Source organism: Tyto alba, unplaced genomic scaffold, assembly GCF_018691265.1.
Source record: "Tyto alba isolate M040663 unplaced genomic scaffold, T.alba_DEE_v4.0 Super-Scaffold_33, whole genome shotgun sequence".
Classification (NCBI taxonomy): Eukaryota; Metazoa; Chordata; class Aves; order Strigiformes; family Tytonidae; genus Tyto; species Tyto alba.
Window position 1 is genome coordinate 11,945,220 of NW_024881308.1, and position 13,675 is coordinate 11,958,894.

Below are 13,675 nucleotides of genomic sequence, written 5' to 3' on the forward strand. Positions count from 1 at the left end.
CTTCCGATGAGACATTTTTCCTGCATATGGTTTAACTATACTCCTTTTAAGAAATTTTAAATTTTCAAAATAAAATTACCCTACTGTGTAACTAAGTGTAATAAAAGAATGTGTAAAAAAAGATCTAAAAATAAAAAAAATGTGAGAGATTTTCATGTTAAAATATAAATTAAAAAACTTTTCCCTACATAGTTTCAAAAAATAAAATGTTCCATTTTATTAATTTTAAATTAAATGGAAATGTTAATCCACTCTAAATGAAGAATAAGGACTGAAAGATTAGCATGCAGGTCTTGAGAACTGCAGTGGTAGATCTGGCCCATTAAGTAAGGCAAACACTTTCCTGAAGGGTTTCTCACTACATGAGACAGGCTTTGGGTAAGGCCCTGGAAGCAAGTGAGAAAGACAAGATGGTCCAAGAGTCCTGTAGCACCAAGACTGCAGCCTCCCAGCATCCACTCCTCACCCTGAGAACAAGGATGTGAAACTATCTCAGAGGTACACAGGGATAGAATAAATGCTGGAAAACACACATATTAGTTCTGTTTAGTTTGATTAATAAAGTATCATGCTGAAATAAAAACAAAGGGAGAGAGAAAGAACATTAGTGTCACACACTTGCCTCCCCCCATTACCCTTCCATTACAGCCAGTCTCTCTCCATACTTAATTCTTTGCCATCCTCAGAATTCACTGTTTATCTGTCCAGGTAACAGTTGCCTTAATGTATTACCTTCTGGTAAGAACAGGCAAATGTCCAATATTTATTCAATCAATAGAAACTTCTAAACTTTCAGCCTTCAGGACAGGCACCTTTTGTTCTCTATTTGTACATCACCAAACACGTAACAGGAACTTCCTGACACTATTGCATCGAACAGCAGCAATAAAAAGGAAGGTTAGTAGGCCAGCAGAAATACCAAACTGCAAGATTCATTTAAATTTAGGATTTATTCATTATGAAGATGACCAACATTTATTTCATAAGATACAGGGCTTGGTATAATTTGTATTGGTTTTAGCACAAAAAGAAAATACCAGAATTTTTTGAGGAGAACAGTGGCACAAAGGTTTACCACACACAGCCTAAAATAGTGTGAGAAAGGAACTGACTTCAGCTTGAATAATAGTCATTAAATCAAAACACTGGAAAATGCATTCCTTGTAAGAACATAGCTACTGGAGGTTTGCCCAGTCCTAAACAAAGAGTAGCAGTTCACAGCTGTAGGGGACATACTGTGGGTATACACTAATCTAGGGTTTAAAATATACTTGTGGTCTGCAGCAAAGTTGGTGATTCCAGTGACTGTTGTGAAAAGACATTTCATGTTTCATTCCTGTACTGATAATTGCATTTCTCTGGAGTTCTTTTAACTTCTCTGCCTCAGTTATGGAACAGTTGCATATTTAAGCTTTTTACTGAAAAAGAAAAAAAAAAGTAATAATTAAGAACTTCCACAGCAAATCTACTCACAGACTATTTCAAGCAATAGGGAGTGCTTTAATGGCAAAAAGTATTGTGGACATATTCCAAGAAGTACTCCTCCAATATAGTGACAAAGTTCAACATGACTTGTGTGCAGGTAACTGATATTATTAACACAAACAGAAAATTTGAGGTCACTACTGGCAAGCAGTATAAAAATCAGGTTTGTTTTCTATGAACACTGAAAAAGAATTACAAGAAAGGCAAACTGAACAAAGATCAAGTTAAATATTTAATATATACATGTATATTTAATATTCCTCTAACAATACCTCATTCATAGCTTATGCAACCCAAACGAATCACAGGTTGAAGACATTTCCTCTTGTTTCACAAGTTAAACATTATAATACAATGTCCTTTTTTCCTTCCTTCCTACATTAAATGTCTGTGTTATTGGTTAGTAGTGGATACAGCTGGTACCTTTCATATATATAGAGTTAAGTGAACTCAGAAAAACTGGACAAGGACTTGGGGTAGAGACTATAAATACTTTAAACTGTGCAGAGCCAGACCCAAAGCTTAGGCAAAGCTGATGGCATGATCCAAAGACTGCTGAAAGCAATGAGAACCTTTCTCTTGTTGGATATCGAGAGGTTTTGCATCAGCAAAATGAGCAGCAGTCAGACATTCAGATTAAAAAACAGTCTAGAAAACAGACAGCGGAGGAGGGAATAGAAATAGCAGCCAGACAGCAGAGCCTGTTAACTTTTCAGATTCTTTAGAAGTTTGGTCTAAGACAGAAGAATTGTTCGTTTGCACTTGGGCTTCTTGCCAAAGGAGCTTTTCAAAGAGACATCTGAGATAAGAGGAGGCAGGCATCTATCACAAGTCACCTTTATCAGTTCTAGGATACATGATTGCTAACAAGGCTGAATATTTGTACAAGATGCCACCAAGAATGGAAGAAGTCAAAGTAGAATTCTTTGACACTCCTGCCTCCCATACTCTGACCTGGGAACTCTGCTTCTGGTAATCCAGTCTTCCAAAAGAGTGATACTTAAAAATGCCCTTGGGTTTAGAAATTAGCTGATATGTGACTTGGAATTCAAAAGTGAATTTCCATTACCTTGTGTCTTTCAATGATGCAAGAGCACAAATATGGAAGAAAGGCATGTGCTTGAGAGATACAAGATTCTGTCCTGCACTAGTAAAGGAGTTGACCTAAAGGAGCAATGTGTTTGACAGTACTACTCATTCCCAGAGATGTGTTTTATGATGAAAGAGCTAAATAGAAGTTATCCAATATCAGAACACACAAACAACCTGGGAAACAACAGCACTGCCACCAACTAAGGTAATCAGGTGCAAGCATCTGTCTACTGGAGAAAACAGTGTGGGCAGGGAGATCCAAACTTTCATAGCCTCATTCCAAAACAGGGTCCAGAAGACATTTGTATTAGAAGAGCCAAGGGCCATAGCCAAGTATCCTGAACAGCAACATTTCTCACCCTGTCTGATAAGATTGTATCAGTATGTGTACATGTGCTGTAATAACTGAATTATATGTTGATTATTTAACAGCAATAAACAGCTCATCTCTGTTCAAATCCAACATTAGAATGAGAATCAAAGTCCCCTAAAATTAGCAGCTTGAGAAACTCACACTAAAGTATCTGAAAAACACCTGCAGTCATGCCCTGACAGACAGGAGCTGACAGGCAGAACACTTGCCTCTAAGGGCTGCTCACTGCTGTGGTTCACGTCTCAGCTCCCAGCACTGAGTTTTCCTCGTGTGCTGTTTCCTGCTCGCCCACACCATACGTACACCAGGCCTTAACAATCATCAACTGACCCACTTTTAGTGTCATATGTAGGGCAACCAGAGGAATTTTCTTTCACATCTGGAACAATTCAGATTTTGTTTGCTTTTATCTCCAAAGGCAGAGATACATACAAAAGAGCATATTTTTCAGAACTCTTACTGTGCATGCCAAGCAATGCATACACCCTTCTAGTACCTTCCATGAGGACAACTGAGTTCCTGTTACAGTTCTGTTCCAGTGCCTAACAATCAAATTAAAAGAAACTTAAATCAACCAAAATAAATTGATTTCACTGCAAACAGGCATTTTTATACTGTGATTTCCTTTTACTTGATATTTTACAGCAAAATACTGGAAGGATGCAGCCTTCCATCTTTGACTGGAGTTCAAAAGATCAATGGACTGAAGAAAACTAGAACTGGTAAAAGGATTTATAAAACAAATGGGTCATTTCAGTTCTTTTATTTTTCCTTCTCAACAAGCTCAAGCAAATCAAGTTCCACCTGCTCCATGACAAATGGCCAGGTTCGGTACTGGAAATATCTCTGGCACATTTCTCACTGTCAGGCAATGCTCTGTGAAACCCACTGCGCTCTGCATAAGGCAACTAGAGTTTCTACCTCGAGTAGTACATGGAGATGGGTATACTCTCCCAGGAGAGTGTTTTGTATGCAAAAAATACTTTGAGGACCAAGACATTTTGTATTTTTATATTACAGTTGGAATGATCCAGGCAACTGAATTAAATTCTCTATAGTAGGGGACCTTAAGGTTTTTTAACTGTGACAGTTTCTTCCCTTTTCTTCTATTGTAAAACTCTACTTCCTTTAAATGCCATCTCTTTGACCCACAGAAGAAAAGGTCAGTTGTCCTGCTGTCCTGAAAATACATTTATGTGCCAGATCTCTAGAAATTCTGTAGTATTGCAATTTTGCAACAGAAACACAAGTAAGAAGAGCATGCAGAGACAGAAACATAAATACGTGGGCTCTAGAGCTCACTAGGAGACACTGACATTTATAGAAGAGGGAAGATACAGCTGTAATCACCAGTTTTGAAGGTGGCATCAGGGAAATCAATAGCAGACATAAAATGACATCTTAGCACTGCATATATTGTAGCAAAGAAAAATCACCTATTTAGTGTTGATGGAAACCTTTGCAACCTAAATATTGGTGTTTTTCTGCTAACTCAATAGAAGCAAATTTTTCACATGTATGTGAAATGTACAGAATATCAAACCATTCCTAGACATGCTGGTGAGTGGAAATCCAAACCTGATCTATCATCTGCCCGAAAAGCTCCACTGGGCTTGGAGTACCTCTACTCTGTCTGAATTTCTCTTTATTTCTCAGTAACTGGTGAACTCATAGGAAAGCAAGTACATTGCATATGGTTAGGGAAGATAAACCCAGTGAGCTGAGTGCCAAACACAGCTACACTGTTGCAAGTTATAGAGCACCTCAAAGATAACAGAGTAGAGATCTTGAGTGTGTCATACACAGCACATGCTTTCCTAGTTGATGAATATAACTTGTAACGGGCTTAACTTCTTAAAAGCAGCAAAAAATGTAAGGCTTACTCTTGTCTTCTGAAAGTTGGATTGTTGCATATTAACTTACACATATACCATTTTAGTTCACCTGTGCATCATTGTTAATATTTTTTTCATTGCATGTTTAACATAACACCTACCTCATGCTACACTAATTATGATTTCATTCATGCCATTGCCTTCATATTCAATCATCATTGGTGGCTATTAATGTAACCTTTAACATGATCATACCAGTAATTAGGTAATTGCTGTTCCTCTTAAATACTACTGAAAGGTTTCCCCATGCAGCACTTACTTTTGCTGCAGGAAGATGGCATTGACGTACAGAATGACTGGCTGATCAGAAGGTGACTAAACCAGTCTCTTGGTATCCCAGTTAAATTAGAGGTTTCTTCTCTGATGGTTTCAAATCCCGGAAAGGAATCTGCAGGAAATATCCCCAGAATTTTATCCAAGTTATTAGCATTATGATGCAATGGTATGTGTATGAATGCATTCTCATAGAATCACTGACCACACAATTTATATTGTTGCAATCTGATGAAAACCATGTGTGTTACATCCTAGAAAGAATACACTGCCCACATTGTAAAAAAGGCACCTGCTGAGTCATTTAAATATATTTTTATGTAGCTTTGTCAAGTTTACAGACTTAATTGAACATTTGTACAAAAGAAGAATTCAGCGCGTTGTACAATAGATATTGTTTAGTCTAGTACACTGATTTAAGTGGGATAAAAAGCTACATTTTGTCTTCTCTATTAGAACTTCCTGAATACTGCCAAGAACTACTTCTTGGAATAAAAATGAACATTTGTTCTCATGTTTGCAATTCTTTTTATTCCTTTCACTAACAAATCATCTGAGTACTTTATTTAATTTTTTGTTCTATTTTTAGGAACATTGACAGAAAATTCAAATCATGTAAATATTTCTACAGCTCTTCTCCTCACTTCCCTCATTATATTTGCTTTGGGAATGATTTGTCTTATTGTCTTTATGACTCTCCATTTCTTCATAAAAGCTACAATTAAGCAGGCATAGAATAATAAAAAAAAAACAAAACAAAAAAAAAAAAAAAAAAAAAACACAAAAAAAAACAGAAACCCCCATATGGCTAAGATAACTAACTAAACATCATAAAACAGGGAAATGTGAAGGGCTCCTGACCAGCCCAGTGATTTAAGTATATTTGCATGAAGCGTATGCCAAACAATACACCAGAGGAAAAACTAAGAAAATTCAGTCGTGGGAAATCCAAAAGGAGAAAAGGAATAAAGCTTTTGAATAAACTATTTAATATATCCAGTTCATCCAGTTCTGCTCCCTCTTCCCTATCCAGAACCAAGGCCCATTCAGATATTCTGAATATGAAACATCCTTTACAGTTATTTTGAACTAGTCTGCAGAAGGAGTATAAAACATTTTACATACCACATGTTTACTTCTTTTCAGGCTTTCTCCTTTGCCTGCTAAAACATTAACAAAAAGCATTTCAGTGATGGTACATGGGCATGTACACATTGCAATTGGCATGCAGAAGTGAAATCAAAGCAGGCAGAAAACTCCACACCTCTCCCCTATCAGATTAGTGGTCCTATGAATACAAATGTTCAGTGTGTAGAGTCTACAGAGGATATTTATATGTCAAGTAGTAAGTGTCCTGCAAATAATGTTTCCTCTCTCCAAAGCATAAAATATCTGCCTGAAAACATAATGCAGGGTATATAGTTTAAATAGATTTATAAACATAAGCATATATATTTCTTTTGTAATGAGAAGGAAGAAAAGACAAAGGGATCAAAAAGAGTGTTTTTTTAGAATTATTTTAAAAACCTACCGCCAAGAGAGTACTAAATGCAAACTTTTATATTTACACCGAGAAACGGATGACTGACTCAACATTAGCACATGTACTCTGAAATGTGGATTTTAACAGGATACAGTTGTAAAGAGGGCAGGTCATTTTAAGTCTGTACAGGAGATCTTCTGGCTCAATCTGGGGGCAAAGTAATGTATGTGAGGTTTAAAAAGGTCCAGATTCATCCCTTACATTCTCCCACACCTCTAGCTGTTGTTTACTTAGAAAGCAGAAATAACAAGCTTGTGCGTGATGCTACAAAACTGAGAAATTTTAAGATCAATTAATTAATTTTCTAAATCCAATCTCCAAGAAAATATTTAGATAACCTACAACAACTTTTGGATTATCCATTGCTTTAGACACAGATTCAAGGTGGAAAGTTTGTATTCAAGTTGATATTTCTAAAAAGCACATCTGAGACATTCAGAGCTTTGGGCCTGACCTAGGGTCTCCCAGTTGTGAACAACGCCAGATTTAAGTCAGCTACTCCACTGGCCTATCAGTACCTCTGATCTATGTGCCTTTATTCTGGCAAATAATGTATAGATATGCATCTTCCTCATTACAACAGAACATTTTGAGATATAAAGGCAGATTTTATTTCAGAATTTTGTACACCCTCATGACTTGGGTTTTATCCCGAGTCAGTCAAGGTTTGTCCAAAAGCAAAAAAGATATTTTATGAATCATAGCCAAATATCCTTCCCATGGGAGAGGAAAAAAAGGGGTTTCTCATCACTTGCTGGGGTGAATTACAAGAATTATGTGACTGGATTGGGGAATTCCTTTCTGAACAAGACCTACTTTCTCCATTCCTCCTGAAGGAACAAAGACATGCAAGAGCATATTTCTTTGTGCTGCTGCCAATTAGTGGAAATTTATCATCATAATTAAAGAAACAAATTGCCAAAAAACAAATATTATTTGCAGATGGATTCCTCTGTCTGCTGTGAAAATTCTCTGTTTACATTTCAAATGAGTGGAAAAATAAGATTATACTTTTGAAAAAGCCCCAGGCCAACTATTAGGAGAGATAGTGGAGCTCTGAACTTTCTCCTGCAAAACACACCTGAAAGACTTTCTAATTTCTCAGCATGTTGACATTATTTAAATTCCTGTCTTACTGAAATATAGCCAAAGCTGAAGCTCTAGCCTCCAGAAAATAAACTCTTGTTTAATAATGTGATGGTAAAATGTATCCAGGAAATGTCACAAAATAAATCTGAGATAAATTAAACAATACTGACTTCCTTTCTTATGTAAGATGCCTCTAATTTTGGCAGTTTGGGGTAACAAAGGAAAGCAAGCAAGCACTTAGAAATGAAAATGTCTGTTTAGCAACAGAGCCATAAAGAATGTAACAGAATCTAACATATGACCTGGGTCCTCTAGTTACACTGTACACAAATCTCTCATTGGCTTCAGTCAGAAGCACATTTTCTCTTTATTTACAATGTTAACTATTGCTTAGGAATATGGGTGAGGGAGGGCTATGCATCAGAGAATGTCAGAGGTTGTATTCATCCATCCTCTACCATGTTAGATATTCTTGCCACTCCTTGACTTTCAGATGAGTGTTTCCTACAAACCATCTGCTAAAAGAACAGAATGTCAGGATAGAAGACTAACTGGCACCAACACCAGATGTGGAGTTACAGATCACAGAAGCCATTTAAATGATGGTAGACATGGTTCTTCATTAATGGTAGATGTGGAGAATTGGCAATCAAGACTTGCACAGGCTGTTGATAAACAGCCTTGTAAAATAAAACAGATTAATATAATATATGGGGAAAACACAATCATTTAATACGAAGGAAGGGTAATTCGGGGTCAGAGCAAAACATGGAAAATTGTGAGACTGCAGTCATCTTCTCTGTGATAACCAAACTGTTCCTGCTCCTTGTTTATTTCCTTAAGTACCTGGCTCGCCCTTTCAATTTTTCCTCAGCAGAACTGCATTCTCTTTTGCAGGGTGCTCTCCAGTGCAGGGTTACACAGACTTTCAGCAGGACTGCATGCCACAAGAGGTAGGATTTGCAGGCTGCTACCTCAGCCTGTCACCTTTTACAGATGAGCTACCCAGCTGGTTGAGCAGATGCTGGCTGAAATAAGGAAACAATTATCTTTGCACCTGGCTGAGTCCTTTAGATCTTACTAAGAGATAGATGACCAACCATGAAAATATGCCAAAGAGTAGCCAAGAATATTTAAGAGATTATACGTAAAATTTGACTAAGTCTTATGGGTAGAGGTGATTTTTTTTTTGGCCAGATTCTCTCTGGATATCATAAGGATGCCCACTCATATGCCATTCTAACCTTACTCACTACTCTGGATTGGGGCTTCATTTCTTTATAGTACCAGATGCTGCTCTGATTACAAAGTCACATGCCCTTGTGAATAAGCCACACTTGCAATATATTTTGGGTGGGGGTGGAAAAAAAAAAATCTGTCAAAAGAAAAGATAAATGGGAATTAAAAGAAAATGCTTATCCATCGAAACAAACCAGGGTAAAAAAAGATCTCTCAGCCAAGCTTTGCCCCTCTAGAGATTTAAAGAATGTGTTGTTTGTTATTTAGTACATTGCAATTGCCCATTTTCTAAAGAATAATGTGATTTCAAGCCTTTTCCCCACTCACTGCTTCCCTCTAATCTCTTTTTCTGAGCCTCCATTCCTAATGCCTCTCTGGGAGCATATAGGTGATGCTGAATGCTAATGAGCTCATACCTACTGCAGCCCTGGACCAACAGGACCTAATTTCATCCATTCAGAAGCAGCCAGCTGACAGGTACTTCATCAGGCACTATATGATTCTAGTTGTCCAGTCATTGGTGACTCATTTAGTGGGCAGCCTAGAGGTAGTATACCCACAGCTCTTATTTTAAGCTGTGGGGCTTCTTCATCAGTACATTAAACATAGCCATATATGTGATGAGGAAGATACAAATAGAAGAATAGCAAGAGAAAATGAAAGAACAGTCCCTCCAGCAGATTATTTAGCGAGAAGGAAAAAAAAATAAAAATCTCTAAAGTAACATCAGCTTTCCCTTAAAAACAAATCAATTACAGCAAGATGCTTTGCTCTCCCGTAGCACCCTCCATCTGGTAGGGCACTTAAAAAACCCAAAAGTTTTCACAACAGCCTTTGAGAAAGGAAATATTACTCTTCACATGGATGAAGAAAATAAGGGGCGAATAATGATGTCCTCAGGATCATACAGAATAGAACAAAGACTGAAGAAAAACACCCAGAGTGTGCTTGTTCAGCACTGGAGGAGTTCTTGGAAGCATGAGATAGTTCCACATATTACGATCACAGAGCATCACATGGGGTAAAGGAGGGGATGGGAAAGTCTCACTGCTTCCCACAGAAAACCCCACAGTAATAAGCCTGAGGAAGGAGTTTTCCCAGAAGACTTCTTCCCACATCACTTATTTGAGAGGGTGGGACATCAAACCTCAAAATATGCAGCTTGACCTGACATACTTGTTTTTGCACAGTAAGTCTCAGACAGACAAGGCAGCTGCCTGCTAAAGGCATCCTGTTACTGCCATGCGATTCCAGAAGTTTATTTGGAAGGTTTTCTTAGCCAACTATCTCCAATACCAATCTTCCAGCATCTTGTTACGGGAGGCGAACTAGGGCAAGGGAGCTTTCCAAAGGGAGAAAGAACCCCTAAGGTCTGATTAGTGGAAGACATTGCATGCCCTCTGTGGTTTCTTCCTCTGTGAGGAGAGAGGAATGCAGCCTGTCTTATGTACAAAAGTAGAGTCCTGAGGGCCAGGTAATCTTGAGTGTTTATCCTATATTTGACACTACCTGACACCCTCTTCCAATAGATAGAGCACTGACCCTCTGTGCCTCAGTTCTCTCCTGTCACCTCAATGAGCTGCTTCACTGCTATGAAGTAATGTAAGAATGAAAATAGTAGAGCCCATTCAGAATGGTAAAGCATTATTCATTTTTCTGAACTTTCTGTACAGTTTTGCAGTTGCCCTAGGTAGGTCACAAAATGCCTGTTTCTCAAAGCAATTGAAATGAGGAAATTCCTCATTTCTTTCTTGAGTAATGATACCAGTAAATGCTATGCCACTATGTACTAAATCAGCATAACCCTTCACGGCTCATATGTCTTGAAAGTGTTTATTGAACTTGTTTTGAACTGAGGAGGACTGCAGCACCCTAGTGAAAAGGAGGGAGGAAAAAGAGGTAGAGACCAAACAAATCCAACTTATTCTAACAAATAACTTCTCTAATCTCATAATGATGGAAAAATTTCTGGAGAGACTTATTTTCTTGCTCCTTATTAGGAACCTTTTTGGCTCTCAATAAAAGCCAGAAAGTTTGAGAGAGAAGGGGGTGTTTATGTGAATGCATGATTTTTAAAAGCCCGGCCAAGTGCATAAGAGAAGCAAGGCAACTTTAGCCTCCAGAGAAATAACCTTCAAATCACAATTTGACAAACAATATCAAAAACTATCAGAGAAGCAAGCAATCTAGCTGACTGCAGTGTTTTCATTCCCTTCTCAGCAGTGTGACCTCATCACAGTCGCACTTGCACAGAATCCTATTACTGCTGCCTCAGCTGCAGAGCTACAAGACAAAGGAAGGTTACAGACATCACTCCCCTCTGTGCCTTGCTAATCAATAGTTTTTATCTAATTTCTTTGCTTCAAGATACAGGAAAACAAGGTGCTGCATTTGAAATGGAAGGCTGGGAATAACTGAGCTTTGTGGGAATCAATACAAAATAGAATAGCTGACAATGTCATCCTGCCTGAAACACTATGAAGACAGATTTGAAGTTCCTCTAATTATCTAGATGTTTGTATTTTTAAACACTGACAGTGTCTACAGAAAAATTGGCTTTATTTAATAGCCATTGTTGTTTCAGAACTTTTTACACTGTTAGTTAGTCTGTTAAATTTCCTTATATTTCCAGCCTGAATGGAAATTTCCCTTTTGGTGTCAATTTAGGACTCAGCACGCAGTGGCTCTGACAGCTTGCTGCATTTAGGTAGGTGATTTACACATGGTAACATAGTGGGCTGAACCCTGGCTAGCAGGGATCAACACAGCCCAGTTGATGGACAGTCGTTATTGCAGTGGATACCCCTTTTTTCCATTCACCTAAATGCTAGGTAACTTTTAATAACCACATATTATTACATTTCCTCAAACTAGCTAATAAGAAATGTGAAAGCCCAGCACTACTTAAACTAGAACCAGCAGGGTTAAGAAATCCCCTAACAGTCAAAGAAGCAACCCACAGATACTTAACTCAGAAGAGGGTAAGAAATCAGAATTCAGAGAAGTAAAAACATCTTCAGCCATATTCCACTGTGAAATGGAAGTGTTGATACTAAGCATATTCTGTCTACTAGAACACTGAAAAGCTTCTCTAAACTAAAGCACATACAAGAGTTAAAAGAAAGGCTGCTCAGCCCACTCTACTTGCCTTAATACATCTCCAGAGAGTCTTTCGCCTAGGTATCAACACCAGCAGAAACTCACCCTCTTCCCCATCTCAAACTCTCATAGTGTTCCTGTGGGAAGTCATTAATTCCTTACAGCTGGTGGGTCTCTGCACTCATGACAGGCAGCTGTGTTACTGCATCCTCCCCTGCCCCCCAAGGGTGAATGAACACTTTCTCAATAGCCCCTTAGATAAATCAATGTGCACTTCCACGTATCCCCTCACTTTGTTCTCACATATGACATCCCAAATACAAAAGAGGCAGCAGAAGGGACGTCAGAGTAGAACATGTTATCCAGACTCTGCTCAGCAAAACTCTTCAACTGCCTTCGAACTAAGGGACTTCAAGGTAAAAAAGACAGGAACTTGCTAAGTGTCTACAGTTTTCCTGTAGAATGTGTGCACCAGTCTTTGTGAGGCTGAGAAGCAAGGCAGCTATCACACATCCAAGCTACTCTGGGAATCTAAGCTGAGCCATTCCTTTACTTGCTTCCCCTAGAATCCAGAAGGTTTCTCTCAGTGTGTGCCTGCCATAATGCATCAGCGACCAGTGCTTTCTGTTAAAAAGAAGGGCAGAGGAGTCCCCTTTATCCAATTGTTTTGTGATTAGCTTGGTCAGGATGTGGATCCAGTTTCCTTCTTTGCTTGGAGGGATTCACACCCACTTCCCTGGACATCTCCCCCACTTGGAGGTGAGGATCCTCACCACTGGGCTGCTGCAGAAAAGGAACTATTCCCAGATCCCCCTCACACTGAAAAGGATAGCACAAGTCCTGCTTTATTCTAAGGGGTGAAAAAGGGGACTGGAGTACTTACCTTTAAAAGAGTGCTCCAGACACCGAATCCAACATGGAAAGAGAAATGAGCCACTAGTGCTGAAGCAAGGAGCCTGGAGAGGGCTACGGCTGAAGGCACACCCTTCTCCTTAGCAGTGGCTGCTTTAAGCGGCTTCCTCCCAGCATGTTGCCTTTTCTGGCTGCCATTCTGAGGCTCCTCACTCAGGGCTGTGGATCTCACCAAGGGGGCAGGCATCTAGAGCTCAGCATTTTGGCATCTACATAATACTCAGGGTCCTGGTCTGAGGTGGGCTTAGTGTTCCCTGGCAGAGTTTCTTTTCATTTCATGCTGCTAGTAGAATAGCATCATCTTAGGCTTCGGCTGAAGAAATTGTGAAATCAAGTGAATGCGAAATTCCTTCTGTCGCAAAAAGTAGCTCTTGCATATGAACTGTAACTGCTTCACAGCTGAAGCTTCTCAGCTAGATTAAAACATTATTTTTCAGTAAACCATAAGATTTGATTTTTGTATAATTATGTGTAATTAATATGGTTAGCATATAGTATCTATAATGTCCCAAAAATTCAGTGCAAGCACCAACTACTTCATAACACTACTTCACTGCAGCTTGTGATCTTATTTTGTAATGCTGTGACTTTGGTCTAGAAGGGGTTGTTTTAATTTAAGAATTTAGTTATAACAGTCTCTAAAACTCATTCAGAATTATAGACTTGCTTCTGTTT

General features: G+C 38.6%; 1 long non-coding RNA gene across 1 annotated transcript; it reads right to left on the reverse strand.

The window, feature by feature from the left end:
• Positions 1 to 248: 248 nt before the first annotated feature.
• On the reverse strand, positions 249 to 13,257 carry LOC116959019. The gene is made up of 4 exons (XR_004405602.2): positions 12,972 to 13,257; positions 6,244 to 6,281; positions 5,105 to 5,233; positions 249 to 1,418 (listed from the first exon to the last, which is right to left on the reverse strand). It is a non-coding gene; the product is annotated as an uncharacterized LOC116959019 (long non-coding RNA).
• Positions 13,258 to 13,675: the final 418 nt, after the last annotated feature.